We start from the raw sequence: 15167 nt of genomic DNA, 5'->3' as shown, positions 1-15167 counted from the left end.
TTATCTATAGTTCCATCTTGAGAAGCAGAGAAAAAAGAAAGGACTAGCAAATTAAACAGAAAATCAGTATGAGGAAAGCAATAATATATGTACAAGTAGAAATCAATGGACAAATCAATGAAGCTAAAAGTTTGTTCTTCAAGAATTATACAATTGATAAACCACTAGCAAATCAAATCAAGTAAGAGTGATAGATGACGCACATTACTGCTATGAAAAATATTTATGGAGCTATCACTGTGGACCCTAAAGGTCTCAAAAAGATAATAAAATGTGAATAACTTTGTGCCAGTAACTTTGACACATTAGGTAAAATAGAATTTATTTTTTGAAAAACACAGTTTCCACATATAACGCAAGAAGTGCCTGGCCTGGTGGTGCATGCCTGTAACTGGACTCAGTAACTCGGGAAGCTGAGTCCAGAGGATCATAACTTCAAAGCCAGGCTGGGGACTTACCAAGACCTTGTCTCAAACTAAAAATAAAAATTAAAAAAAAACCCTAAAGCAACAACAAATATATCACAAGAAAAAGTTAGAAATCTAACTTTTTCTTGTGTTATATTATAAATCTAAATGCATATTTATTAAGGACATAGAATTATGAGTAAGAGTCATCCCATAGAGAAGAAAGTGTTTTTGATCTATTAAGGAAAAATTATTAATTGGAATTTATCCAGTTAAAATCTTCTGTTTCACAAAAGTATAAATATATGAAAAGGCAAGTCATAGATTAAAAGAAAAGACAAAAATAACTGGAATTCAGATACACCTATACTACTTAGAAAGGTAAATAAAACAAAACAAAAGCCCAAACCAACTAACCAACAACCAGACAAGCAACAGAATGGCAACAGAAAATACTGTTAAGAATAAGGAGGAATTCAAATTATTATACATTATGTTCAGGAGTGTAAAATGGTACAGCCACTTTGCAAAAACTCTTCTGCAGGTTCTTCTAGGTTAAACAGGACCTTACCCTGAACCAGATATTGTATCCTCATTAATTGTTTAAGATTGATTTGATGCATGATTGCCAAATCTAGCCTGGAATAAGAGATACTCAGGTTTATTTGAATCAGAAATTTCAAGCCACTACCATAGGAGATTTGATCATAGAAAGAATAGGTGTATGAGTCAATAATCATTTTAAATATTCTCTGTTAAGTAGTTCTAAAGCAGTCAGCCTGATATCCCCATTCTGCAACCTGCTATGTTGGGCCAGAGGAATCCTCAGCCCCATCCATTCTTCAGCCATAACATTCTTAATATACTTCCTCCATAATCAAAAAGGTAGCATTTTTATATTCTATGCAATTTTTTAAAGAGAGAGAGAGAGAAGAGAGAAAACTTTTTTTAATAATTATTTTTCAGTTTTCAGTGGACACAACATCTCTATTTTGTTTTTATGTGCTGCTAAGGATTGAAACCAGCACCTGGCGCATGCCAGTCGAGCCCGCCACCACTTGAGCCACATCCCCAGCCCAAATCCTATGCAATTTTTTAAATTAACTTTTATTAAAATGGAAACAAACTGGATGAAATAGTGCATGATTTACATAACTTAGTAAAGTGTTAAAGATGGTCACTTTTAAAAAATAAAAGTTAGACTATAATCTGTCAAGATCAATGGCTTGAGTTGACTTATCAACTTGAAAGTATAAATAAATGATTCAGATGTGCCCTCAAAATTTAATGTACTGAGTCAATTTCTTTAAAAATTAATTCATTTGTGTGGTTGAACAAAAAAAAAAGAATTGTTTGAATATTAAACACGGATCAGGTGAATATTTCAGAGAGATGAAAATACCTCAGTTCTTGAGTCTTTACAAAAGACAAAAATATACTCGCAAACTACAAAAGTATTTAAAGTATTTTAATCATATGTATACTATTACATAGTCATATAGTATTTGAAAAACACAGTTTCCACATATAACACAAGAAGTGCCTGGCTTGGTGGTGCATGCCTGTAATCCCGGCAACTCGGGAAGCTGAGTTCCGATTGGACAAAAAGTTTATGGATAGGCAATTTTTTAAAGAATACTCCAGCAATGTGTGTATTCTGTGGTAGAAACTTTGTGTCCGTAGATACAGCCCTTTTGGGGCTAGTAAGTTGAAGACTCTTTGGTTTCCATTTCTCTGAATTTTCAGTGTCATAAAATGTAATATCTCTCATATCTGAGACACTGTAAAATCTCATATATTGTGGAGATATAGAGAACGTCAGAAGGAACAGTAGAGATGGCATCATTCAGTGTTTCTGGTGCTGCTGGAAGTGCGATGACCTAAGGTAAGAAGAACACAAGAAAAAAAAATGTGAACAAAGGATGAAGACATACATGGAAGAGAAACTGAAGTGAAGGTCAACTTTGGTTCTGGTTGGACATTGGGAATATGTCATTTCTTGCCAGTGGTCTTTGTCAACTGATTTCATCCAACAAAAGCTGCAACCCAATTGAAATCCATTACCACATAGAAAATGTAAGAAAAATGAAGAGAAAAGGATAAATAAGGTATTGTCCAATAACTGATTACTATAGTTAAATCACTATATGAATAAGGTATTGTCCAGTAACTGATCACTATAGTTAAATTACTATAGTTAAATTATTGACTCCATTTGGAGTCAATAATATACAGAAACAATGAAGTCCTGGGAATTAGAAGACATTGCTTTTTAAAACATATTTAGATTCACAATACTGAACAAGTTATTTAAAATGTTTGCCTTTCAGTGTACTAATCTATAAGATGGAGATAACCATGCTTTCCAAAAGGTTTATGGATAGGCAATTTTCTAAAGAATACCCCAGCAATGTGTGTATTCTGTGGTAGAAACTTTGTGTCCTTAGATAAAGTCCTTTTGGGGTATGTTCTCCTTTGCCATGAATGGCAATACTTGCCACTCAGATCCAGAAGATGATCCTCTGAAATTTAGACAGGACAGATAGAAAAAAAAACGGTAGCAATAAATCAGAGCTCATATTTATTGAATAGCTCTTATGAGCTACATGTATTAAACTTTACATTTTTAACCTCAGAATGATCCTATGAAGTAAGCACCATTACATTTCTTTTGTAAGAGAAAACTGTGCCATAGAAAAATGAGTTTAATTGCCTACGATCACTCTGGTGGTTTTTTCATAACACCTGCTGTCAAGCACATTGTGGTAATGTTACTGAGCCTGTGCCCTTCACATTTAATGGACCTGAATTAACAATTAGAACCTCTTATATGTAGTAATTGACTGGTTTAATATAGAGAATGTCAGTTGGAAGGAGCAGTAGAGAAGGCATCATTTAGTGTTTCCCCCACTCCATGCCTGTTCCATGACATTGGGAATATAATAAAAAAAAAAGAAAGAAAAGTTCATTTTTCAAAGAACTAAATATATCCCATTTAAGAAACTATTTTCTATTTATAATTATTTAATGTGTGTGTTAAGTGACAATGCAGAAGACGTATTTTTTTTCTGTTGCAGAATAAAGTAGATTTATATAACGAAAATAAAAGCAAACCCATCCACCAAAGTCAGCTCCTTCCTTTTTTTTTTTTTTTAATGTTTTCCCGTACCATAAGATCTTAAAGCTTTGATATCATTGTGATGGTAAATTTTGTTAACTTAGCTGGTCATTAGTTATTCAATTAAACAATAAGCTAGGTATTGCTGTGCAGGTATTTTGCTCATGTGCTTGACATCTGTAAATGGTCGATATTAAGTAAAGGAGATTATTCTAGATAATCTATGTAGGGCTGAAAAAAACCAGTTGAAACATCTTCGTAGGAGAACTGAGGCTTCTCTAAAGGAGAAATTTTACCTGTGGACTGTAGCTTCAGCTCATGCTTGGCAATACCAGCCTGTTCTTCTTAATGGGCAGTCCTGCAAACGTAGGACATGCCTTGTCAGCCTCCACAATCAATCAAATTTCTTGTAGCATATGTCTCTATCTATCTATGTATATCTATTTATTGATATGATTTCAACATTCGACCATTTCACTATTCCCCTTTCTTATGGAGCTCATCGTGCTTGAGCAAATCTAGCATTTATTCAATTCCTCAAAAACACTCCATCTCTCTCCTCTCATAGAATTTGGTATACTCATGTTTAGAAAACTCTCCTTTCAACCTAGCTCTTCCTTCTCATCATCAGCATTTGAATTTAATGTTTCTTTTTCAGGGAGGTCTTTCCTGAGCTCCTCTCACAATATACTTCTCTGGTTTCTTCAATAAAAATTTGTAATTTTTTAAAAAACAAATTGAAACTTTAAAATTATGTATGTATGTACATTTGTTTACTTTTATTTTTAACTGTATTATAGAATCACAAACTGAGATCAGATAATATCTTTTATTCACTAGACTTCTTATTTAACCCAGAAAAGTATACGTAACAAACACTTAAAACTATTTTTACATTAATTATAAAGGTAAATATTATATAGAAAAACCAGTTAACCATGAGCATACCTACAGATGACATTTGCCAAGCAGTGTGTAGCTGTGAGAATTCTACCAACTTCTTTGCAAACAGAACTCATGTATTTCTCATGGCAAACCTTTTGGAGAAGGTACTATTTTTATTCTTATTTAGGAGAGCAAAAAACTGAAGTCAGTCCAGTCACATTTATTAAGTGGAAGGGTAGAATTCAAAACCAGGTTCTCTGAAATGAAAGAAGTCTTTCCTCCTGGGCCTTATGCTGCACTTAAGTACTGTAATCTTATTTTATTTTTGTCACATAAATCCAGTAACTTTATATAAGAAGAAGCATTTACTTATTATTTAATACATGTGAAGGAAGTTCTTAACCTTGGATGTAATATGGATTCCTTTAAAATATGCAAATATATGTAACATTTTATGCAAAATTTTGATAAAATTTTAAGAAGATTCACAGACCTTTTGAAATCCATCCAGAGATCTCTAATGCTCCATAAACCATGGGTTAAGAAAGCCCCTCTTTTACAGTACAAATATTTAGTAAGTTATAATATTCAACAAGATTTGGCAAATCTTTAGTTTGAAATCATTCAAGAAACTAAACTGAGTTCAGAAAGTCAAGTAGAGAATTACTGTCTGCAATTTTCAATAAGAATAATTTCTGGAAAATAAATTATTATATTGTTTTAGTGGGGTTTTTTTGGTCTATTAGGAAAGACACAAATTAGCTACTTATAATATATATTGTTTCTTTCTTTCATTACATTGTTTTCCTAAAAACATTAGGTAATTCTCATAACACAGTATCAGACATTTTGTCTCTTATGTTCTGATCAACTATATACATGCACATGTAATAGAAATACTTCAATAATTATACCTCCATTGCTTATTGAGCATTTTTGTTAACAAAAATATGATCATACACACTTTTTGAGAGTCTTAAATTTGGGCAGTAATATTGCAATATAAACTATGTATATAAAATTTGAACATTCATAAAATGAGTAGATTTAAAATAACAAAGAAAGAAGTATCACCAAATCCTATTATGAAAATCCTGGGGGAAAGTAAAATTTCTTAATTCTGCCAAAATAAGGAAATCTAAACCTCTCCAAAGTAAAGCAGAAGGATACTAAAAAAAATAAGCTTTGAAATACAACATTTGGGGAACTTAAAATGTAAAAGAATAAATATTTTGTGGTATAATCTCAAATATAAAGAAATAAATAGCAGCACATCAGGTTATTTTAAGGTAGCACTGAAGAAAAATGGGATTTAAACACATAGGATAGTTTGGTCAGTTTTATTTTCATGGGATCCCCAGCTCTGTTGTTTTTTGTTTGTTTGTTAATTTTGGTCTAACTTCTGTATATGAGAGAAAATATTTGAGCCTTGACTTTCTGGGTCTTGCTTATTTCACTTAGCACACTGATCTTTATCAGCAAATGCTGTATTCTTTATGACTGAGTAAAACCCTATTGAAACTGAATGATTGTATGTATATATGTGTGTATGTATAATGCTTACAATATGTGAATTTGCCACAGTGAATTTCACATTTATGTATATCTATAATGAATTAATCTTAAAAACCTATAAATAAATATAAGAAAGACCACTAGAGAAGAGGAAAAGGAACAAGGAGAGAGGGGAGAAAAACAGGAAGTACTGGTGGCTGAATTGAAGCAAATTATATTCCATGGTTGTATAATTATGTACAAATGAACCCCAATGCTATGTATAACTATAAAGCACTAATAAAATAAAAAGCAAGTAGGAATTATTATTAATTTGGAGATAGACCATTCAATAATTATAATTATCTTTAATGTATAACAAAATAATAGTAACATCTCATAGATACAATAAGTTTTGGAGAATCATTTATTTATAAAATAAATAGTAAGCATGAAATACAGTTGACATTAGTTTATCAAGAGAGGAAAATATGATTAAAAAGACAAATATTCTAGGACTAATTTGCCTTTTGAGAACTGCTTGCCATATTTTGTCATGTTTGTGACTCAAATTTATTTCAATGAGCTGTATCAACCAGCAAACTTGCTACCCATTCTCTACTTGTTAGGGAGGAACCTGGAGGGTGGAAGGGGTGAACAAACTATCCTATGTGTTTAAATCCCATTTTTCTTCAGTGCTACCTTAAAATGACCAGGTGGAATGCTCTCCCCTGGACTCTATCTCTGTTGGGCTTCAACTAGCAGTTTCTGCATTCCTGTATTAAAGGCCAAGCAACTTACTAAGAAGCTAAGTTTCTTAACTTTGCCATTTCAAATGTGAGGGAAGAAAGGTTCACATTAAAGCTGGACCCAGAGAATTTCCTTAGTCCTTTTGGTTTCCTTTGACCTTACCTAATTCTTATAAATGTATCTTTGAATTTATGATATATTAAGTCAAGATTCTATTACATCACATAGAATTTCCCCTTTTATATTCTCAAAAGTAAAAAGGATGGATATTATTGCATATGGAAAATGACAAAACCTCCAAATAGTAAGACTTGGGAAAAGGGGAATTAAAAGGAAAGTCATACATTGAGAGAATTGATCCTTTCCCAATACATTCTTTCCTGGTGATAAAACAAACCCTGGGGAAGAGGTGTCCATCAAACCTAGAAAGGCAGTCTCTGGGAAGAGGCCAAAGCATTAATCCTTCCATAAACAAATCCTTTCCAGATACCAACCACTTACCCCAGACCCTCCATCAGGTCCGGTAAGATGAATCCCAGAGACAGACTGTTGACCCTAGACTCCCCCCCCCACATTTTGCCCAGTAAAACAGACCCTAAATTCCTACTGCCCAAACTGACACGCTCATTAATTAAGTCACCTCTCAGTATAACCTACATAACCCCAGTCCCTTCCTTTGTTCAATGGCTCATTTTCTGCCAGGAAAGTGGGTCCATTCTTGTAGGTGTAGTTCTGTTCCTAAGAAAGAATGAAATTCTCTGTGAAGTTTGTGTCCAGCCTGGTCTCATTGTTCTAACTGATATAATTGTTTATTTGTATATGACTAAATAAATAAAAACTTCAACTAAGTTTCAATACTTATCACCTCTCAAAGTGTATTGCCAGATTCTTGGGACCCCAATAGACCTCCAGGAGCTGAATCCAATGCAATCATACAAGAGTCTTTATTGCAAGCTCGAGCCTGGACTCACAACTGTTTTCGACACACCGGTCCCAGGGAGTGAGTCCTGGTCCTTTGTTCAGTGAGATTTTATTACTTTTGAGGGGATACTCTATGTGTCACAACATCACACAGCAAATCATTTCACACCACGGGAAAGTCAAACAACAACTCTTAACATTGATTAGCACTGGAAGGAACAAGTTGGGTAGGGATGATTGGTTAGTACAAGAGGGGGATTCGTTTGAACTGATTGGTTTAAGCCATGAGGGGTGTACATGCTAAACTACATGGTTTCCCAATATGTTATCAACTTCCATAAACTACTGAGGGGTTATCTGGCATCCCAGGTATTTTCCCAGTCTCATGCTGATTGGAGGTTGCTAGGGGGCTGCTATGGGTCCTCACCTAGCCTAACTGAGTCAGGGATACCTGGTGCCGCATATCTCTTCTGTTATTTGTAGACAAACAACTCAGCAGGTTGGGTATGTGCCTAGGAGTACTCTGTGGGTTTTTCCAAGAACAAGGGTCATGCCCCTCTTCCTAAGATAGGCTTTGAAGTAGAAGCTGTTTTCAAAAATGGAGTCACATCAGTTTCTCAAAAGTAAACTAGTTCTGTACTTAAACTCACACTCTAGAGTGAGTGGTATTTTAATTTTAATAAAGAAAGTGTTGATCTTAGTATCTGTGGGTTCTGCAACCTTGGAATCTTCTAAAGTAACTCTCCAAAAGTATTTGGGAGAAAATTGTATCTGCCATGAATATGTACAGGCTTTTTCTTGTTAATATTCCCTAAAAATACAGTACAGCAACTATTTACATAATATTTACATTGTATTAGGTAATATATGTTATGCAGAAATGATTTAAAGTGTATGGGAGAATGTGGATAGGTTAGGTTATATACAAATATCACACTATTTTATATAAGTGACTTGAGCATCTGCAGACTTTGTTATCTGGGAGGATTTTGGAATTAATCCCTATGAGTACTGAGAGATGAATATTTACTACATTAAATGATTATATTTCTGCTTATAATATATACTTATAAAGAAAAAAGTATGGAGATTTAGTCTGGACTTCTTGTGACACAAGATGCACTATAAACAATATGGAATTAAATAGCTTAAACAAAAACATATGGTATGTGTATATCTGCATGTTTGTGTATATAAGGAGGCAAATGTATGCAAAACAGGTACATTTAGATTTCATTCTATATCAAGCAAAATCGCTTTAAGAAACTTCCATGGAATCTTGAATTTTTTTGATAATTTAATTGCTCACCTCATTCTGTAGAGTACATAGAGAAACACACAGGTGGGAGGAAGGAAAAAAAAGGTAAGTTTTTCTTTTATCAATTTTTTTTCAAATTTTTTCTTTCTTGTATGTAGTAAAAAGAAGTTACATGAAAATACCTCTAACAAATGTTCATAAATTATTATGCAGCTTAAAGTTTCAGCAAAGTTTTATATTTCATGTTATTATACTTCTAAATTTGAGACAATCATTTCTGTTTTCAAGACCGTTTCCTATTTGTCTCATGACAATTAAATCCATAAATTCTTAACCTTCACATATTTAAAGAGGTCTAGTTGATCAGGCAAGACAAATGAAATGAAAGTATATTTTTATTTTAACATACAATTTCATAATTTCATTTCATATCTCATATATAAAACTTTATTCTAATGCTTGGAGCCAGAGATTTTGCTTATCCATTATTTGGATTTTTCTACTAGATTTTATGATGCAATTAACAGATATATTTATGCTAATCCATGTACAGTAGAAATCCTAAAATATTTTAAAATTTTGCTCAGTATCACTACTTTCAAGTCACCAGATCACATCAAGATCTTGGGAGAATGCTCCATAACATGTTTGAATGTGGATGGCTCAAAATTTGATTCTTCCAGTTCTGGAATTTGGAGGAGTGTAGTGGATCTCTTCATAAGAATGCTAAAGTACAGAAAATTATGTGCATGTTTATTGACTTTTTTCACACAGGTACACATTCTTTAATCTTCAAAATTTCGTTCACATTCAGGCCTTAGTAGGCAGTGCCAACTTATAGGAGCAGCTAAGATAACATGAATTAATTTTTAGTTAATCAAGTTTTTGATTCATTGGATCCTCACAATGTTAATTGTTTTAATTTTAATTTAATTCACAGCCAGATGATAGTTGGCAATGTGGCAGGTAATGCAAGGGATCTCCATGAGAAATATAAAAATGTTGTCCCATGAGATCATGATGCAGGTAGAAATAACCAGATGGACACATATTATGTTACATTATCTCATTGATCCCAGGGACTGCTCTTTTCTATTAAATTCATGTGATATTTATGAAAGTATATTTGAAGAAGTTCCTTATTTTTTAAAAAAAATATAATTAGTAAATTTCAGTCAAGAAAACCAAGTTTGCACCATAATTCTTGGATAGGACTGTTTAAAATGTTCTTTAATTATAGGAAAGAACCACTTGTCATTAAAGTAGCATAATTCTTTAAATATTTTGAGCCACCTTTTATGTCTCTCTACTTTGTCTCTAATCATTTCTGATCTTTTACAACCAGAGCTTCCTCTATGTTTCAGTCATTTCACTCTATAGTTCTCAACTCTACTGTATGCCACTGCCTAATTTCGACTTCTCTCCATTTTAACATACAATTTCATAATTTAATTTAATATCTCAAATACAGTGTCGAACAATTAAATTTTCTGCCCTTTAGTAACCTTCTCCGTGCACAAATCCATTCTTGCTTTTTGATCCAATCTCATGAATAAGGAATCCATGTTCTTTATTAAGACTGCTGAAGAGATTTTTAAATTAATCTCAAGTGAATATTCATCAATATGCATTCCCAAATGCATGACATTTCAAATAATGTCCTATTTCATGGGATTATCCATTTTTTGTGTGCATTTTTAAGCATTGTATTTTCTTGATTTTTCTCCTATTTTTATGGTTGATTTTTCTACTGCTAAGGAGCCATTCATTTAAGTGTTATTTTATCCAAAATTCTATACTGAGCCCTTTTTTGGTTATATTAACCTTGCTCTAAGCTATGCTATTTATAGCAAGGATTTCAAATATTTTCTTCCTAAATACCAATGTCTATCTCATCTGAAATTTAATTCAGTCCTTACTTTTGACATCCATATTCGGTAGTTGAGGTCTTAGGTGTCTCCCAAAAGCTTGATCCTCAAGGAGGGACTATTGGGAGGTTGGAGAAACATTCAGAGATGGAACATACTGAGAGATCTTTAGGTCATGGGTCACTGGGAGTATTCCTTTCAATGACCTCATGTGGTGTCAGTCCCCCCCTTACCACACCTTTCTCTCTAACTTCCTAGTCAAGAGATGAGTGGTTTTGTTCTGCCACTCCACAAATTAATTATATTAGGTATTTGTCATATTAATAGAAAGCTGACTAATGCATTGCCATATAATTAACTTCCTGTATGCAATGAAGACATCCAAATTCAACAGGCATATACCAGAATTATCTGACAGTCTGTCCTCCTACTGGTTTGCTTAATCAAGTGAAATGTATCTCAGTCAACATAGTCCGACAAACCAGAAACTTAGAAATGAGTCCCCATATACAACAGCTCCTCAATGTCTGTTTATTCTACATGTCTAATGTATATATTTCTTATTAATGTGTCCTTTTCTTATCCTGATCTTCCTATCCTTAGGTTAAAATGAATTATGTACTTGGCTACTGTGCACTAGGCATACTACTAGGTTTTTCCATTGTTTTAAACAAGTTGTCATTATAGCTCATAATTTTTTACCTTACTGTAATCATTATTACAAGTTCTTTCATCATTTTACACCCCTATTTAATCCTTTGATAAATCTCTTGCTTACAAATAATGTTAAAGATATAAAAGATGGTCATTTTTTATTTAATTGCCACCTATCTCTACATCATCCAGAAAGTTCCCCAAATTTATCTTTTCTCCAAGTCCTTTCAAACTGCCCATTCTAATTCCTTTCTTTATGATTTTTCTTTCCTCATTTATCTTAGTTAAACCTGATAACACCTTTAAGATTTAACTCCTCGGTTCCTTATTTTTGAGTTTTTAGATGTGTCCTCCAGTTATGTCCTAAATACTTGACAGGCATTATAACACTTAGTGGATGCTTGTGTCACTTGGTTCATGTTCTTCTCTACATAGGGGAGAAAGTACAATACCTCTTCCTCATCCATCAAAATATTCATGGCTGAAGCTTTTACAAAAAAGACAAATTCACATGAGAAAAGCATGAAAAATTTATTCAATGTATCCTGACTCTTTATTGAATGTATCCTGACTAATGTATCCTGACTCTTTATTGAAATAATCAACCCATGGGTACTCTGGTCTCTAGAGAAAACATTGTCATGGGGAGAAGTTTTCCTTGGCAGAGCACCATTGGCTTTCTAAATTGGCAAACATAACTGGCAAAAGAAGCATACCTGAATGTAGCAACAGCAATTTAAAAGAGAAAAAAAAAATCTCTGGTGGTTTGGTCCCAATATTATAATATGTGGGTGTTCTTAAAAATAATGCTGCTCTAATACATATTTTATATATATATATATATATATATATATATATATATATATATATATATATACACACACACACACACACAGAGATATAGATATATCTATCAATCTACCTATAATCTCAGGAGTAATTTGAGAAAAAGAAAAGCATATCAAATTATCAGAATTTGAAAACAAAGCAATAGTATGTATTTATCATTATAGAATATGCTTGTCTTTAGCAGAAAAAAAAAAGTGTTCAATTATGAAAACTAGCAGAATTTTTTGTTATTTCTTCTGAGTAGAAGTTTCTCTTTTTTGGAACTGGCCAGTTCCAAAATGGTGAAATAATGGTGAAGGTATTTTTAAAAATTAAAGAGAAACAACAGAAAATAAGTAATGTTAAATGGGCCTCACAACTTGAGGAAATGAAATAAAATATTTTGAATTAGATCACTGTGGGAGATTTTGTGCCAGCTTATATCTATGGAGAAGATAGGCATAAAACCCTGTTTATTTGCACTTGGCCATTTTTGTTTATAAACCTTACTTAGGCTATTATACCATATCAACCCCTTCTGAAAACACTGTCAAATTCATATTTAAATTATTTTAATTAATATAAGTTTATTGAGGATGTATTACACACCACAGTGCTTTGTGTTCCAGGAGCTAAACATATGTAATAAAAAAGAATGTGTGCTTGAGGGACTACTGGAGGTGAGTCTGGGTGAAGGGGTGGCTGGCAAAGACCCAATAACTAGATTACAATGGGGTTCTGTTATTATGCAGCTAGCATGGAATTTTATTGAGTGAAAATGGAGGAGCTAGTGAGGTAAAGAATGGAGGTATAATTATAAAAGTAATTTAGGCTGTAAGCCATACTTACATGAATTATAATGAACTGAAGGAACCCATAATTGGTTCATTCTCTATTGTGTGTTACATGCGTAGCTGTAATCATAAAGCATCATTATCCTTCCTTTTGGATCCAAACTATGAGTTGCCACTGTAAGCCTCAGACCTCCCAACCTCCTTGGACCCCCACCAGTGAACCAGCCCAGCGTGGCTTCTGATTATGGGAACCATGAGCCACTGCACATTGCCAGAACACACAGACGGGGGGCAGCAGTGGTTTTTCTTTCCTCTAGCTTAGCTATTATGTAAGGCACATCAGGGAAGTGTGTACAAAATTGGCATCCAGGTGTTAAGAAAAAAAGGAAAAAAAAGTGCTGAATGAGCCAGGCTCAAATGAACTCATTGTACTGTCTAGAAGCCACTCCTGCTCCTGCTGCCCTTGAATCTGTCTGGAAGAATCACAGCAGAGGTGGGGTAAAGTACAAAGGGAGGTTAAAAGGATACTTTTCAAAAGAAAGAATAAAAAAACTTGCTCTCTCTGCTAGCTAACTTGGAATAAGGGGGTGGAGTGTCTTCCTTCTTTTAACTATTGTTATAAGGGGACAATAGCATTTCAGAAAACTTTAAAAGAAATAATCCCCTCTTATAACACATTTCTATGAATTTTTACTTCACTCTGTCATCCCTATGCATGATGCAGATGATGTAACTCATGAAATGTTTTTTTAAAATATTTTTGCAGTTGTAGATGGACACAATATCTTTATTTTATGTATTTATTTTTGTATGGTGCTGAGGATCGAACCCAGTGCCTCATATGTGTGAGGCAAGCACTCTGCCACTGAGCCACAACCCCAGCTCTCATGAAATCTTTTTATATATTGTTGCCGAATTCCCTTTCCTCCCTTTGCCTCCCTTGTCTCCTCTTAAATCTTCCTCCATTCTTCTTTTCCTTCCTTCCTTCCATCTTTTATCCCTGCTTGTTTGATTCCTTCCTTCCCTTTCTTTTTCTTTCTTTATTCTGAGCTTAACCCTAGAATGATTTGATATACCTGGATTTCGTTGTGCTCACAATATATACTATAGTCTACTATCATAAAAGCTGCCCAAACTTCCAGGCATGGTGGCACACACTTGTCATTCCAGCAACTCCAGAGACTGAGGCATGAGGATCACAAGTTCAAGGTAAACCTGGGAAATTTAGGAGGCCATTTGAAAAAGAATTTAAAATTAAAAAAGGACTGGGGATATAGCTCAGTGGTAGCACACCCCTGGTTTCTATCCCCAGTACCAGAAAAATAAATGACTAACTTTGGGGCCTCAATTCCTTCTCAGCAAAATGTGTACAATGTGGCTTGCCTCTGCAGGGACTCTTGTGCTAATCATATGATGTCATATCCTGAGCACAGTGTGCATAAAATGGACTCTAAATAGTGTATGCAACCGTCCTACTATAGCTCTACATCTTTTCCTTTCTCTGAATTTATTTTCCTTGAGATAAACTACTATAATAAAAATTTTAGAAGTTTTTATATTTTTTTAAGTGTTGCCCAATTGTGTTATAAAAGAGATACACAAATTTAATTTAACATTTGGATAAAACAAGATTAGAAAAAATTGCTCACCATTTCTTGTTACACTAAAAATATAAATTGATTACATATTCAATTGGAGGAAATAAAATGTCTTAGAAGAAAGAAAAACAATAGTTTACATAGTCTGCTAGAAATAATATTATAAACCAGGGATCAAGAATGGAATATATGAAGCTTATGATTTCATTGATTTTGTTCTATTTTAGATTGAACCAGTAACAACTATGAAAATCAAAAAGAAACAGAAAGGTAAATAACAAACTTGGAATAATGTGTTCAAAAACTTTTACTGAAAAAGCAAATTATTCCCTTAATAAAAAGAAGAGTTCTTGTAAATCAAAAACTAAAAGCTAAAAAAAAATGTAAAGGAAGCACAAAGACATTCATGGAAGAAGTTCCAATTGGTAACAATCATATTAAGGCACACTTAAGTTTACTAGCTATAAAATTATTGCAATTTAACACAGTCGTTCCACACTTAGCGAATAACATAAATTAAGGGAAGGACTGATTTTGGTATAGTTTCAGAAAAAAGAAACTCTCTATTCTGCTATTGATAGTATATACTAGT

Source organism: Callospermophilus lateralis, chromosome 2 (assembly GCF_048772815.1).
Source record: "Callospermophilus lateralis isolate mCalLat2 chromosome 2, mCalLat2.hap1, whole genome shotgun sequence".
NCBI classification, from domain to species: Eukaryota; Metazoa; Chordata; class Mammalia; order Rodentia; family Sciuridae; genus Callospermophilus; species Callospermophilus lateralis.
Note: the sequence above shows the minus strand (reverse complement) of the source record.